Source organism: Dermacentor albipictus, unplaced genomic scaffold (genome assembly GCF_038994185.2).
Source record: "Dermacentor albipictus isolate Rhodes 1998 colony unplaced genomic scaffold, USDA_Dalb.pri_finalv2 scaffold_42, whole genome shotgun sequence".
Classification (NCBI taxonomy): domain Eukaryota; kingdom Metazoa; phylum Arthropoda; class Arachnida; order Ixodida; family Ixodidae; genus Dermacentor; species Dermacentor albipictus.
This window is the reverse complement of record NW_027225596.1, coordinates 1,378,281-1,391,203: the sequence shown is the minus strand read 5'-3', so window position 1 is coordinate 1,391,203 and position 12,923 is coordinate 1,378,281. Positions and strand designations below refer to the sequence as shown.

Sequence of the window (12,923 nt, the reverse complement as noted above, 5' to 3'; positions counted from 1 at the left end):
ACTTCAATTGATTTCAGAACGTTTTAATTTATAAATGCGGGGTTTCGCACAGCATGTATAATTTCCCGCCTTAGGCACGCCGGTCGATCGCAGAGCCGTACTGATGGCGTCATCGCATAAGCGTCCCCGGTTCTCCCATTGTTCTGTTGCACGCACGATACAGTGGCCTATTCCAATACACCATACCTGCACTACAGGCCGTGGACCCATGGCACCGTAGTTGTCGCTGGCCCACGGGATTCCGGTATTCCCGCTATGTAAACAAAGCCACGTGACCATAGCGAGACACCTAAGTTAACATTTTAGCCACAGGATGGCGCCACAAACCTAACGAACAGTCAGGCATGGTACGTAGATTGTTATTTAAAATTGGAAACGTTATAAGTAAAATATATTGCGATTTAAAATAAAAGGTATATTGTGTGCCTATTATTCATATAGGAAATCGTATTTTTTTATTGTCAAATTTGGCCAGTTATTTGAGAAATGCAGTTCTCTCTCGCACTTCGCTCGCTCCATATTGTAGGTTTGTTTCAAGCGGGTTACATGGAGACGTGACCATAGAGAAAGAAATTCAACAAGAGGGCACACTCTTCAAAAACTGGCAACAGGAAACACGTCACGCCTAGTTTCAACAACGTCCGTTAGTTGACGCGAGCATCAGAAAAAAAGAATGTGAAATCAACTTCCAGACAACGTTTCATTTTTTTCATTCCTTCCCACTAAAAGTGAAAAAGTTTTGCGTGTAAATGAACTTATACTTTGCAACTTTTTGTTGCGTTGCCTAGCAACAAGCTAGCGGCACGCCAGACACGCATGCATACGTCATGCGCCAGACAAGCCGCAGGAGTGAGCGAGGCTTGTCGTACGTGCGAATCTCGCGTGCTCGGCGACCCGTTTGTTTTGGATACAGCCCATTTTATTGGGCTCCCGGCCTTCTCAATGCTTCTCTTGCGTGTCGTCTGCATTTCGACACGGCACCGCTGCACTACTGGACTACGGCAAGGTGAGAAATTGTGTTTGACAGTGTGCGGCTCATTTTAATCACCTTTAGGCTTAGTTCGAGTGGCGCAGTTAGCGAAAGACAGCACCGCCGTCCTGGGGCAGTTAAATTGAGTTAATGCCTCGTTCTGGGAGATGTTTGCGACGCTTTCTATGAGCCGCAACATTACTGTAACTTATTTCGGCAGTATTTGGGTACGCTTGCCGCGCCTGGCTTATTGACGCAGTAAGCGAAAACCGGCTCGGCCGTGTGAGGCATTTGCGCGTGTGCATGCGTGCACTACGTCGTAGCGCCTGAGACAGACAAGTTTTCGCCCATTCTGTGGCCCCCAACATTATTGTAACTAACGTCGTTATATTTGGGGTAGTTTAGAAGCACGGTTGCCGCGCCCGGCTTATTGACGCAGTTGGCGAAAAGCAGCTCGGCTGTGTGCCGCAGTTTCGCGTGTACTGAATCTTACTGGTAGAAGTTCGTGACGCATTCTCTGACCCGAAAAAAGTATTGTAAATTATTTGGTAACTTTTTGGGATACCTTGAGGCTTGCTCGCCGCGCCTGGGGTTGTGAAGCTGTTTGCGAAAAAAGCAAGCCGCGGCCACAGTGAGTTAGTTTTGCGTGTACTGAATTTTAGTGGGACAAGTTTGTGACGCATTTTATAGCCCTGCAACAACATATACATTATTGCGGTACTCATGCTTCTCGAAAACGCGACGAGCGATTGCCGAGAGTGATAACACGGGAGTGTTGCATGCGCCGGCAGGACGCGTAAAAGATAACACGGAGGAGCTCAAGAACATGACATTTATGTATTCTGAGCGACTGAAAACAGGCATTGCACCGACGAGTCTGACTTGAGTGCGATTAGAAGGCATTCTGCGAGCGTGTAACATGGTCTGGCCTAGCCTGTGTTGTAGCTACCTTTGTGTACTTGGCGTACCATCGTGTCGGCCGAGGCCAAGTTGTTTTGGAAACGCGCAGTCACCCGTGTATTTGTGCACTTAAAGTGCAGGAAATAATGCCCGGGAAAGGAGGGGTGCTTGAAAATCGGATGTTCAGATTTTATGGCATTGTTTCGGAGGAGTCTTTGCTGCGAAATGTACGTAACAGTGAATTTATCTGTAATGCCGCTCATTCACTACTTACGCACGTTTCGCCTCTACACGCAATACTCCTGTTAGGTCAATATACGGAAATCATACATGCTTGTAATTTACTTTCTTTCAGCTGATGGCATCCGGTGGAGCATCGTACGGCAACGACTGCTGCTTACCTGGTGCCACAACTTTGGATGAATGCAGAAGCCCGGAACGAGCATTTATATAGAGCAAAATAAACATTCCATCATTTCAGAAGACGTCTTTCGTTTACTTTATGAAATTGCACCTGACAGATTCGGCGCACTCTTGTAAAGGTCAATCGCAATCGTTTCTACTTAAAACGATTCCACGCGAGGTTCAGCAGAAGCGACAAAAAAAAAATGAATGCCGCGCCGAGCAGCGGAGCCGGCGCGGCGTGTACCAACTGGTTTTCAAAACGCGCGCGCCCAAAACCGAAACCGGAAGGAGTCTACAACATCCGCTTGGTGTGCTACAGTCAATTCGGCCGCTGGGCTCTATGGGAGTGTCCGCTCTTGTTGAAATTTTTCTCTATGACGTGACCTACAGCATCGCTTCTCAGCCTTTTGGCTAAGGTCGCTGCCCCAGGCCGAGAAGACTTCTTCCTAAGAGACACCCCTGCTACCCCGGAGGTCGCGTCGGGACCGCGGCGGAGCTCCAGGAGACTACAAGCGCCTACCAGGACCAACCCGCCTGCCCGCCTACCTGCCCGAGCGCCATCTGCCAAGCAGCGGAGCAACCCGGCGGGTGCCTCCAGCGCCTGCTGAGCAACCCATGGTCTCGGGAGCCGGCACCCCTGCCAACGCCCCCTGTCGAGCCGCCGGCCAACCTCCTGCTACAGCGGAGCCAGCGCCACCTGCTGAACTCCCTTCAAGACTAGAGTACAGCGGCGTTTCAGCGCCAGCTGTAAACGACAAGAGTAACCAGTACAACCATGAAACCCGGAGGCCGTGCTTCAAGCAGCCACGCCCCCCACACCATGGACGCAAGCAGTGAGACTCCTTTGCGGGAGAACTGTTTTACTTTCGACGCCCCTGAGGGCGATGTATCCATAGGTGATCTTATTGATGCTGTAGAAGCGACTGCGGGGGACGACAGCGCCTTAGCGTTGCAACATATCGGAGGCGCTAAATTCCTAATCTGCACGAGAAACGCTGCACAGGCGACTAAGCTAATGGTCGCGGAAGGTTTTCACGTAAACCACGTTAAGGTCCCTGTTGACGCTGTCGGCCCGCCAGTCACTTTTGTAAATGTGTATCGCTATCCAATCTATATGTCAGCAGATACCCTGTCGTTTGCCTCACAACCATACGGCAAAGTTAAAAGCGTGACCTTTGCAAAAGTGGCTAACCGCTAAAATAAGCTAAATGGTGTCCGAGTGGTGCGAATAGAAATGGGCAGACCAATCCCGAATTTCATGACTGTCCATGGCCACAGAGTCATGTGTGAGTACCGAGGCATGAGGCGCGTGTGTGCGAGATGTGGTGCTGACAGCCACATGGCCACAATGTGCACCGCCCCATACTGCAAACGATGCGGCATTTTCGGGCACGAAACGGAAGGCTGCGAGGAAGAATGCCACAAGTGCGGAGGCCGCCACGGCACAAAAGCTTGTTTTCGCGGCAGGGCGTATCCCAAGTCGTACGCAGGCGTAGTTGGGCGACACACGCCCACGGACCAAGCCCAGATAGCAAACGCGCAACTAAGCCAGGCTTTCCCGACGCTTAGCGAAAGTGTAACACCGAAGATGCAAGTGCTCCAATCAAGCAACGCCATCAAAAAAAAAAAAACGAAATCACATGATTTTTGGGAAGGTGCGGAGAGCACAACGGAAAGTGAAAACAGCGCGTGCAAAGTAGCGATCGTACGACGGCCAGAAAACTTTTCGCCAGAAGACAGCTGCGATGAGATAACTGATGACGTAGCGTCCCAAAATCTAACCGCAGTCTCAGCAACAACAGACAGCACGGGCACATCAAGCGAACCACGCCCCTCAGCTCGAACAACTGATTTAGGAAACGCCAGCGGCGAGGCGAAAACAACCGAGCCTAAACAAAACACCCCAGAAAAAAGCCACGCCTTCGAAGACATGCCCATAGTGAGCAGCGGAAAATATGAAATCCCGGAAGCCAAACCACAGGAGGGCAAGCTCTCCCTCGAAACTAACAAGCTAAACGAGGAACCAATTAACAGCGGACCAAGTGCCGAAAACCCCCCGCAAACATTACAGCAGGAAAAGGACGTAGAAAACGTCGCCAGGAAAGACACTCAAAGGACGAGGCGGCCGAATCCCAAACGCCTCGACCGCTGGCGCCAAGACACCCAAACCACGAAGACACAGATCTCTTTCAAACAAAAGGGGAGGCGAAGGACGAAAACACGCTAAAGACCGCACAAGCCCAGAAACCCAAAGGCGAGCAAAAGATGATCTAGCCAGCAGCGACAGCGAAACCAAGATGCCGAAAAAGATACCCAGGGGCCGAATCTTATAACGGTTCGGAATACGAACCGTTCGCTTCGCCACTTACGTCACTTGATGTGCCACTCCCAAGCCGGCGGTGCAAGAAGGGGAGGACGCGACCAATAGATGAGAGGGTGCCACCTCTGAAGTGTACGTCACTATATGACGAGCTAATCGAGGAATTGCAGAATGTTTCTGCTTGCTAAACAAATGTAAAATATAAATTTAATATTATACGCCAAGTTTTCACGTATAAACCTGTGGTGCCGGTCGTTTACGCAATGCAGAAGTAATTTATTAATGTCATTCTTTTTCATTCTCAGCCCACAGGCGGTATCGTAAGCGTAAATGAGTTGGCCACGGAGTGGGCAGAGCGCAGCGCTATGTCGTCTGCTACCAGGAGCTCGCACGATGCATGCAACACGAACTCACTACCAGCACTTCTCAAATAGATAGCGCGACAAAACCGTGAACTGGTTCTTAGGGACACCTTTACTAGCCGACTATATCAGTTTTCCTTCTTTTTTCGCCCTTCGTCATCGGCTCGGACATGACTCGCTCGCCGCCGCGCTGCCGCTATCCCTGCGATCTGCCCCACGGCGCGTCGCGTGATAGAAGCAATGGAACTTAAATCGAACATCACGATACACGGGCCCTGCATTGCCTGCGCGAAGTCAAATCGAAGAGTGTGGTGCTGACGGTGCGCGCTGTGCCGTGAAATTGAGAAACAAAGTATGGCACTCCCGAAATAGAGAAAAAAGGGCAGCCAAATAAGAGAGCTCTACAATACCTTCCCGTCCTGACTGTATAGTTTTATCAGCCGAACGAAGGAAGCGCTGAACCAGCCTAGGTTGAACCCTTCTGACAGCTGAACGGCGATCTGCGAGCTATTCACACTGGCGATAGCACTGGGAATTCGATCTCACCATGCAAATATCTCCTTGGCATTGACTTTGAAGCTGAGGTCACGGGAAAGCTGACCCAGCCCTTCAACGGGCCAACACAGTAATTGCGAGAGCAACTTTGTGGACAATGTCGGCAGCAGGAATCTAGGCAATTCCGACGAATGCTTCGCGTCCGACTGAGCTCTGGGAGCTGCAGGCCAGTGGCAATGAACCCCAGCGCGCAGTATTCCTTCCTCTGCGTGGAATGGCCACTCGTACGCTTGCACCCGAGTCTCCTCCATTTGATAGCGTAGCCTGCAAAAGGTCTACTTAGACAGCCAGCAAGGGCGGTGCAACTCACTATCCGTCACTTCTTCGAAAGCGTATCGTATCTCCAGCCGTGGTCGACACCGAAAGAGCAACGCCAAGCAGACGACGAAGGCAAGTAGTCGCCTCCGAAGCAACCAACGCACGCGCGCGCGCCTCCCGCGTGTCTCCGGGGGCGCGCGACCGGCGCGCGCGGCCAGGGTCACAAGCCAACAGCCAAGCCACAGCAACGGAACCCAAAGCGGACTACCCCTTCGCCGGTTCCTACGACCGGTTCGCTTTGAAGATGATTGACAGATGCGTGACGTATTCGAAAATTGCGATACCACCCCGCTGCCTCTGACGACCTGTGACGTAATCAAAATTTTGGCCAATCAGGTGAGGCCAAAGGAACGGTTCCCCAAGCGAACCGTTATAAGATTCGGCCCCAGAAAGGATCCCCCTTCGCAAAAGAAAACAACTATGCAAACGAACGAGACCGACATGGACGTCACAGAAGCGATAGCAAGCCGGGAAGGTCCCGCGCTCTGATCAAGGCATGACGCTACAAACAGCACAGAAAACAAACAAAGCATACACCACGCCCACCCGCGTTTTCATCTTCCCTCGCCTGTAGGTGGACTGCAATGAATAAAAAAAAAACCCCGCCTTACTACAGCTGTTGCGCTTCGCGACGAGACACGCAGAATACACCCTCCCTCTCGGTTGCCTACACAACCTTTCGTTAAAAACCACCCATCACTTTGCCAAAAAAAAACCCAGATACCGCCCCAATGGCTGGGCAACGCTCACGCCATCTAAAGAACCCCCCCCCCCCCCCCGTTTCTTCCTTTGGTTTTCTGTTGTGCTTTCCTTTGTGTTTGTTCGCATTCTAACGCCTAGGTTGGAAAACGAGCCAGAGCACATGGCTCACATTACTTTTGCCACTTTCAATGTTAGAGGTTTTCGCGAGAAAAACAAGCAACGCGAGATCCTAAACGTTGCGAGGGAGGAGAACATAGACTTCCTTTTTATCCAAGAAGCTAATTTACGGACCCCACTAGACGTGGAGGCATTCAAACGTGACTTTCAAGTAGCTTTTTTTTCACTGACAAACGCCCGAGCATGCGGCGTGGGGGTCATTTTCGTGACGGGACGGTCTCGAAAGCGAGCGCATTGCTTCTACGGATCCAACGGGCGGACTCTGATGCTAGACGTCTACATAGATTATAGGAAAATTTGTTTCGTAAACATCTACGCCCCGGCAACCCGGTCGCACACAAATTCTTCAAAGCCCTTCACACGCTGCTTCTTAACAAAATTCCGCACGTCCTCCTAGGTGACTTCAACTGTGTTATTAATTCCACTAGGGACATCAGAGGCCCCGGGCAAGGGGGATCAACCTGCAATGCACGGGAATGTTGCAAAATCCTCCGCCAGCTGTACCTTACGGATGCATGGGTTTCTCTCCATGATGAGCGTTTTGAGCCCACTCGCGTCTTCACCAGCACGTCGAGTAGAATAGACAGAATCTACGTGCCCGACTGCCTCGTCCCCAAACTCCAGACCTGTGCAGTGGCGACGCTCCCAGACCCTCTAAAGAAAAGGACTGACCATTTCCCAGTAATATGTACAATCAGGGGCCACCCAGGACAGGAAACACACCTCGGAAGTTGGCGGCTCGACACTGCCCTGTTACAAGATGACGCCAGCAAGAATAACCTCAAGCAAAGCCTCAGAGCAATCACCGAACGAGCACCACAGATGAGTCCGACGACTTGGGAAGCAATAAAAGGAAAATGGACGACGGCTTTACAAGCCGAAGGCAAAGCGCGGCACCGGAGGTACACCGCCGAGCTAAAGGAATTATTGCGGAGGATGCAAATTATAACGAGCGCGGAAGCCGTAACCTCACGCACCGGATTATACCTACAGACGCTGCAAAGAAGGTACGATCGCCTCCTCGAAAAACGAACTAAGAAGGCACAACGCGATCTATGTAAAATGCAAATCATTACAGAAGAACGTAACAACCGAGAGGGAAAAAATGATGCGAGGGAAATCGTAGAGGCCAGGAGGGAAGATGGAACGACTACACGCGATCTAGAAGAAATCCAAAACATTTTTTTAACGCATTTTAGGAATCAATTCGAGGAGGACCAGACTAACAGTGTTGCGGATACCGAAAACTTGAACAAGTTATGCGAAAACTTACCGCATCTCGAACAAGAAGCGGTTTCACAATTTTTTAATGACGTCACCATAGAAGAATTGAAAAACGTCGTCCAAAACATGTCGCAAGATACAGCCCCAGGATGCGACGGCATCACCACAGGATTTTATAATATCTTTTTCGAAGAAGTAGGCGAGAAACTGTGCGACATGATCAATATGATAATAAACGAAAAGAAAAAAAACCCCTCCTATGGGAAAGGGAGAATTACATTACTGCTCAAAGGAGCCCAACCGTATAGTCCCCAATCATGGCGACCAATAACCCTCCTTAACACAGATTACAAGATTACAGCAGCAGTGCTGAACGACAGAATCAAACGCGTGTTGCCACATAAAATCTCTCCCCACCAAACATGCGCGGTGCCTGGCAGATCATTGTTCGCAAATCTGACACTTACCCGTGCCGTCTTCGAATACGCAACAAGCAAACAGATAAGCGGCGCTTTTCTTTCATTGGATCAAGCGAAAGCCTTCCACAGGGTAAAGCACAAGTATCTTTTTACAATAATGAAACAGTTCTCCTTCCCCCAAGACTTTGTCGCGATAATCACACTCCTCTATAGCAACATGACATGCCATATCCAGATAAACAAGTCCATCACACATAGTTTTAATTACACAAAAGGAATCCGCCAAAGATGCCCCCTAGGACCAACCCTGTTCATTCTCTCGCTTGAGCCTTTGATCGCTAGCATAAGCGGCGAAACACGCATCCGCGGCTTCCCCTTGACGGGACAGGAAGAAATAAAGATCACGGCCTGCGCTGATGACCTAGCCATTTTCGTAAGAAATGAATCAAGCCTCAATTATTTCCGAATCATCTTTGCAAAGTACGCACACCTGTCTGGCGCTGCACTAAACGAAGCAAAAAGCAAGGCTCTCATATTCGGATCTTTCCCACCGGACGCCATAAGGAACATACAGCGGGCTGACACCGTTAAAGATCTTGGAATTTATTTCACGCAGAAAGGAGTGGCGCAGCCCACCTGGAAGGTTGCCATTGCCAAAGCAAAACAAGCAATCTCCCATCTACAACAAATGAACCTAACACTGCAAGAGAAAGCCCTCGCAGCAAGAACTACAGTATGCGGGTTTGCCAGCTACGCCAGTCGCGTTGGCATCATGCCCAGCAAAACGATCACCCAACTGAACAAGCTTATCACGGCCTTTTTGTGGGAAAACAAGCCACCCCCGTTAAAAAGAAACATACTGCAACTAGCAACAACGAGCGGAGGCCTCGGACTTCTGCACATCAAAACAACCACACGGCTTCTGGCCCTAAAAACAGCCAGGTACTTAGGCACCTCAGTCGATTACATAGGCAAGGGCTTAATGTTGTATTATAGCAGTACAAATCGCAGTGTCCTAGATTGCAGCAGGCCCCCAGGACCACAAGCAGAGTTCCCCTCAGAATTCTATAAGATTGCCGCTGTCACGAAAGCTATGTTAGAGAAGGAGGCACCCAGAACTAACATAGACACGGATTCACCCGCTAGAATCATCGAGACCATAACAGAAACCCAATTATCAACTGAGGACGAAGGAAAAATGAAAACCATAAAGGCAACCCAACCAAAAAGGATAAAACTTCCCAAAGAAGTACAGGACTTTGACGTCAAACGGAAATGGAAGGCGCTCCCGACCCGGCAGAGACTGCACAGAATGGGCATCGTTCCAAACGACCGTTGCCCCAACTGCAGCTACCCAGAAACTGCAGACCATGCACTATTCGAGTGTGTCGCCGGGAAAGCCGTATGGCGACTGGTACTAAACATCTTCGGAGTACGACCGCAGGCCATGGCGCAGAAAACTAAAGGCAGATTCGCCAACCTGGTACTTATCTGTACAATGTACGCCATATGGAAACGCAGATGCCTCGCAGAGGTAAGGAGAGTGCCGGTGAGGGCAGCCTACCCCACCCTCCAGAGAATAAGTCTGCTCTTATGGGAACATCTGAATGAGGAACTTGATGCAACAGGGGAGGAAAGCTTCCTCCGTCGATGGCACACAAGATTTTTCATCCAAAAAAATGGGCAACTCGCGTACCCATTGATGCCGTATTAATGTCCCCTCTTCAGCAGCTCACACGGAATTAAACCCATTTCCGGAAACATGTAGTGCAGAACACAGCCCCCAGTGTCGCAACAATAGTTTCCCACAGGAATACGTATGGGAGACATAAGGTCCAAAGGTTGTTCGATAACTTTTCCCTTGTCTTCAATGAAAGTTTACGAACCTTTAGTAGTCATAGCTTTGTATAATGCAGCATAGCCTTGTTTGTAAAACGGCCCAGCAATGTGCGACGGTTCTGAGTGCACCTAAATGTTGTATAACAGCAAGTGAACTGTACATTGTTAATCTGTGTTTGCACGAAACTGTATGATGAATGAATAAAAACTTCCCTTGGAGTAGTATCTGTTCTTATCAGCTCAATATCTGATACGGCCCTATCATGGGTCTTACGATATTATTCCTATTTTTGTAAGGCAGCGCTTGGACGGGGCTTGCCCCTCCAGCGCCACGGGTTGTCCTGGTATTGCACTGCAGCCGGGTACAGCCCACACCATAGAATCTAAAATCAGAATCCATGTTGCTGTGCACTAGTAGAGTGTATGTTACGCATAACGTTAAGGGCGTGGCTGTGCGACCAAGATATGCTTTCGCGTACTGCCGCCCCCTCCCCCGTTGAGTCAGAGGAAAGACGGCGCACATCGAGCCACTGTGCGAGGGGGGGGGGACACTCCGTATGGCTGCCATTGGCCGTTTCCGAGCAGACGCTCTTTCGACGCTAGCGCCAAAGGTCCCCTTCAGTTACGGCCCTAACCTATGGGCGACGCAACAGCAAAATGGCGGCGCACATGATTGTTTACGTTGTCATGGCCACATCAACAGCAGCCGCGTGGCACCTCCTCTCCCAAACGTTTTTCTTTACTTTTTGTTTTTATTATGCCGACCCGCTCCACGAGATTGAGGGGCTGTAGCTCCACTCCCTTATCTCCTTTCCCCCATGGCGCGCGCGCAACTCCCTTTTTGTTTTTTACCCGTACGCGGCGAGTTTTTCTTTTTTTTTCACGCGCCAGCTCGCAAGCAATGCACGCGCTACGGAGCGCATTGGCATTGCTTGCGAGCTGGGGCGTGGTGCGCCGTGGGCTATGCGTTGGCACGCACACAGTCTTGCCCATACTTATATCAGCATGTGCCGGGACATAAAAAAAATTCCACTTCCAACACAACAGATGTTTAGTGTCGCTTTATTGACTTCGTTTCCGAAAACAGATTTTTCTTAAAACGTGGTGTGATACACGCTCAAAAAATGAGCAAAAGTGAAAGGTGCATGACATATACAAGAGTACTAAAGACAAAAGTTCACAGATGGTGAAATAACAAGAGAAAGTGCTAGAAAACGCGAAAAAAGAATTATGGGGTTTTACGTGCCAAAACCACTTTCTGATTATGAGGCACGCCGTAGTGGAGGACTCCGGAAATTTCGACCACCTGGGGTTCTTTAACGTGCACCTAAATCTAAGTACACGGGTGTTTTCGCATTTCGCCCCCATCGAAATGCGGCCTCCCTGGCCGGGATTCGATCCCGCGACCTCGTGCTCAGCAGCCCAACACCATAGCCACTGAGCAACCACGGCAGGTAGAAAACGCGAAGGCCGTTTCATATACAAATATTATACAAACAAGATTTTTATATAACGTCCTCAAGACCTAAATGTAGACGAGCTCCTGATATGTGCACTAAGATATTGCACAAAATTGGACGACGTGTATGACAGTCATCACAACTATAGAAAGGGAAAACTCACAGGTAATGGCAAAAACAAAGACACGCAAAATACCTGAAAGATGGAATAAAATGCTAACATTGTTTGATTGAGGGCCATACCAAAAGAAAGCTTACTTATAAATCTGCACGAAGGCATATGAAATACGTGACATGTAATTTTTCAGCTGTTAGTAGGTTTCTAGAACGTGATACACAGAAAAGGCACTGAGGGCGGTATGGAGAGCTGGGCAAGTTACTGAAGTTGCAGAATGAGACTTCGCACAGAAAAACACAAGTCACAGGGCAGGTGACAATGAGGAGGAACATCTATTTGTCAGCTTTCTCTACCTGGAAGAGGCAAGTGTAGCAGAATCAAGGCGCAACGACGTCCGGAGCCTCATTGAGCACAGAAATGGACAGGGCTGTGTTCGCGTACATGCGCCTTCTGATGTCTTTGGGTCTGAGCGCTCACCTGTTGTCTTTAGGCAGCCGGAACAACCTTGCAGGACTTGTTATTGAGGTATTTGTGCACCACTGCACGATGCACGAGCGGTACGAGTCGTGAAACGGGCGAAACATCGCGGAGCACAAGCACATAGCTACCGAGGACCACAGAACTGACGAAACTAGCCACGTCGGTCAACGCACAGCAGCGCACTCATCTCGATGGCAGTAGATAACAAAAAAGCGTTACTAAGCGGACTAAGCAGCCGCCGGGCCGGCGGGGACGGCACGGCGGCGCGGGCACGTACACAGTCGAAGGTGAGGGAGTTGTGAGGGAGTTACGAGAGAGAGCGTAGGGGGAGGAGTTGAGCGGGGGGAAGGGATTGGCCACCTGGATCGGCGCGCGTGCGCGCGTCAATCTGCGAGGCCATGCAAGGGAAACGGATTTTTGCGTTCGCCCATTACAGAGATGGCGCCAATTTCCTGTGCCACCGAAGCCGGGGAGTGTCCCCCCCCCCTGACTATGCTTCTTGGTAACCCGCGCGTGCTTTCCCTCGCATTCGGTGTGTAACGGCGGGAGGTTCGTGCATTTCATCCTAGTACAGCTTCTCGTGTTTATCACTTGTGTGCCCACACTAATGAGGGACGACTGGTCACAACAAAAAGTCGCAGCTTTGCCTGAAAGGCGAAACATTGTGATAGCAA

At 50.1% G+C, this 12,923-nt stretch overlaps 1 long non-coding RNA gene and 1 pseudogene across 1 annotated transcript; both read left to right on the top strand.

Annotated features, from left to right (window-relative positions):
• The first annotated feature begins 931 nt into the window (after positions 1 to 931).
• LOC139052892 (uncharacterized) lies at positions 932 to 2,353 on the top strand. Its single transcript, XR_011510104.1, has 2 exons — positions 932 to 1,006; positions 2,226 to 2,353. It is a non-coding gene; the product is annotated as an uncharacterized lncRNA (long non-coding RNA).
• Positions 2,354 to 10,395: 8,042 nt separating this feature from the next.
• On the top strand, positions 10,396 to 10,569 carry LOC139052906 (U2 spliceosomal RNA; annotated as a pseudogene).
• Positions 10,570 to 12,923: the final 2,354 nt, after the last annotated feature.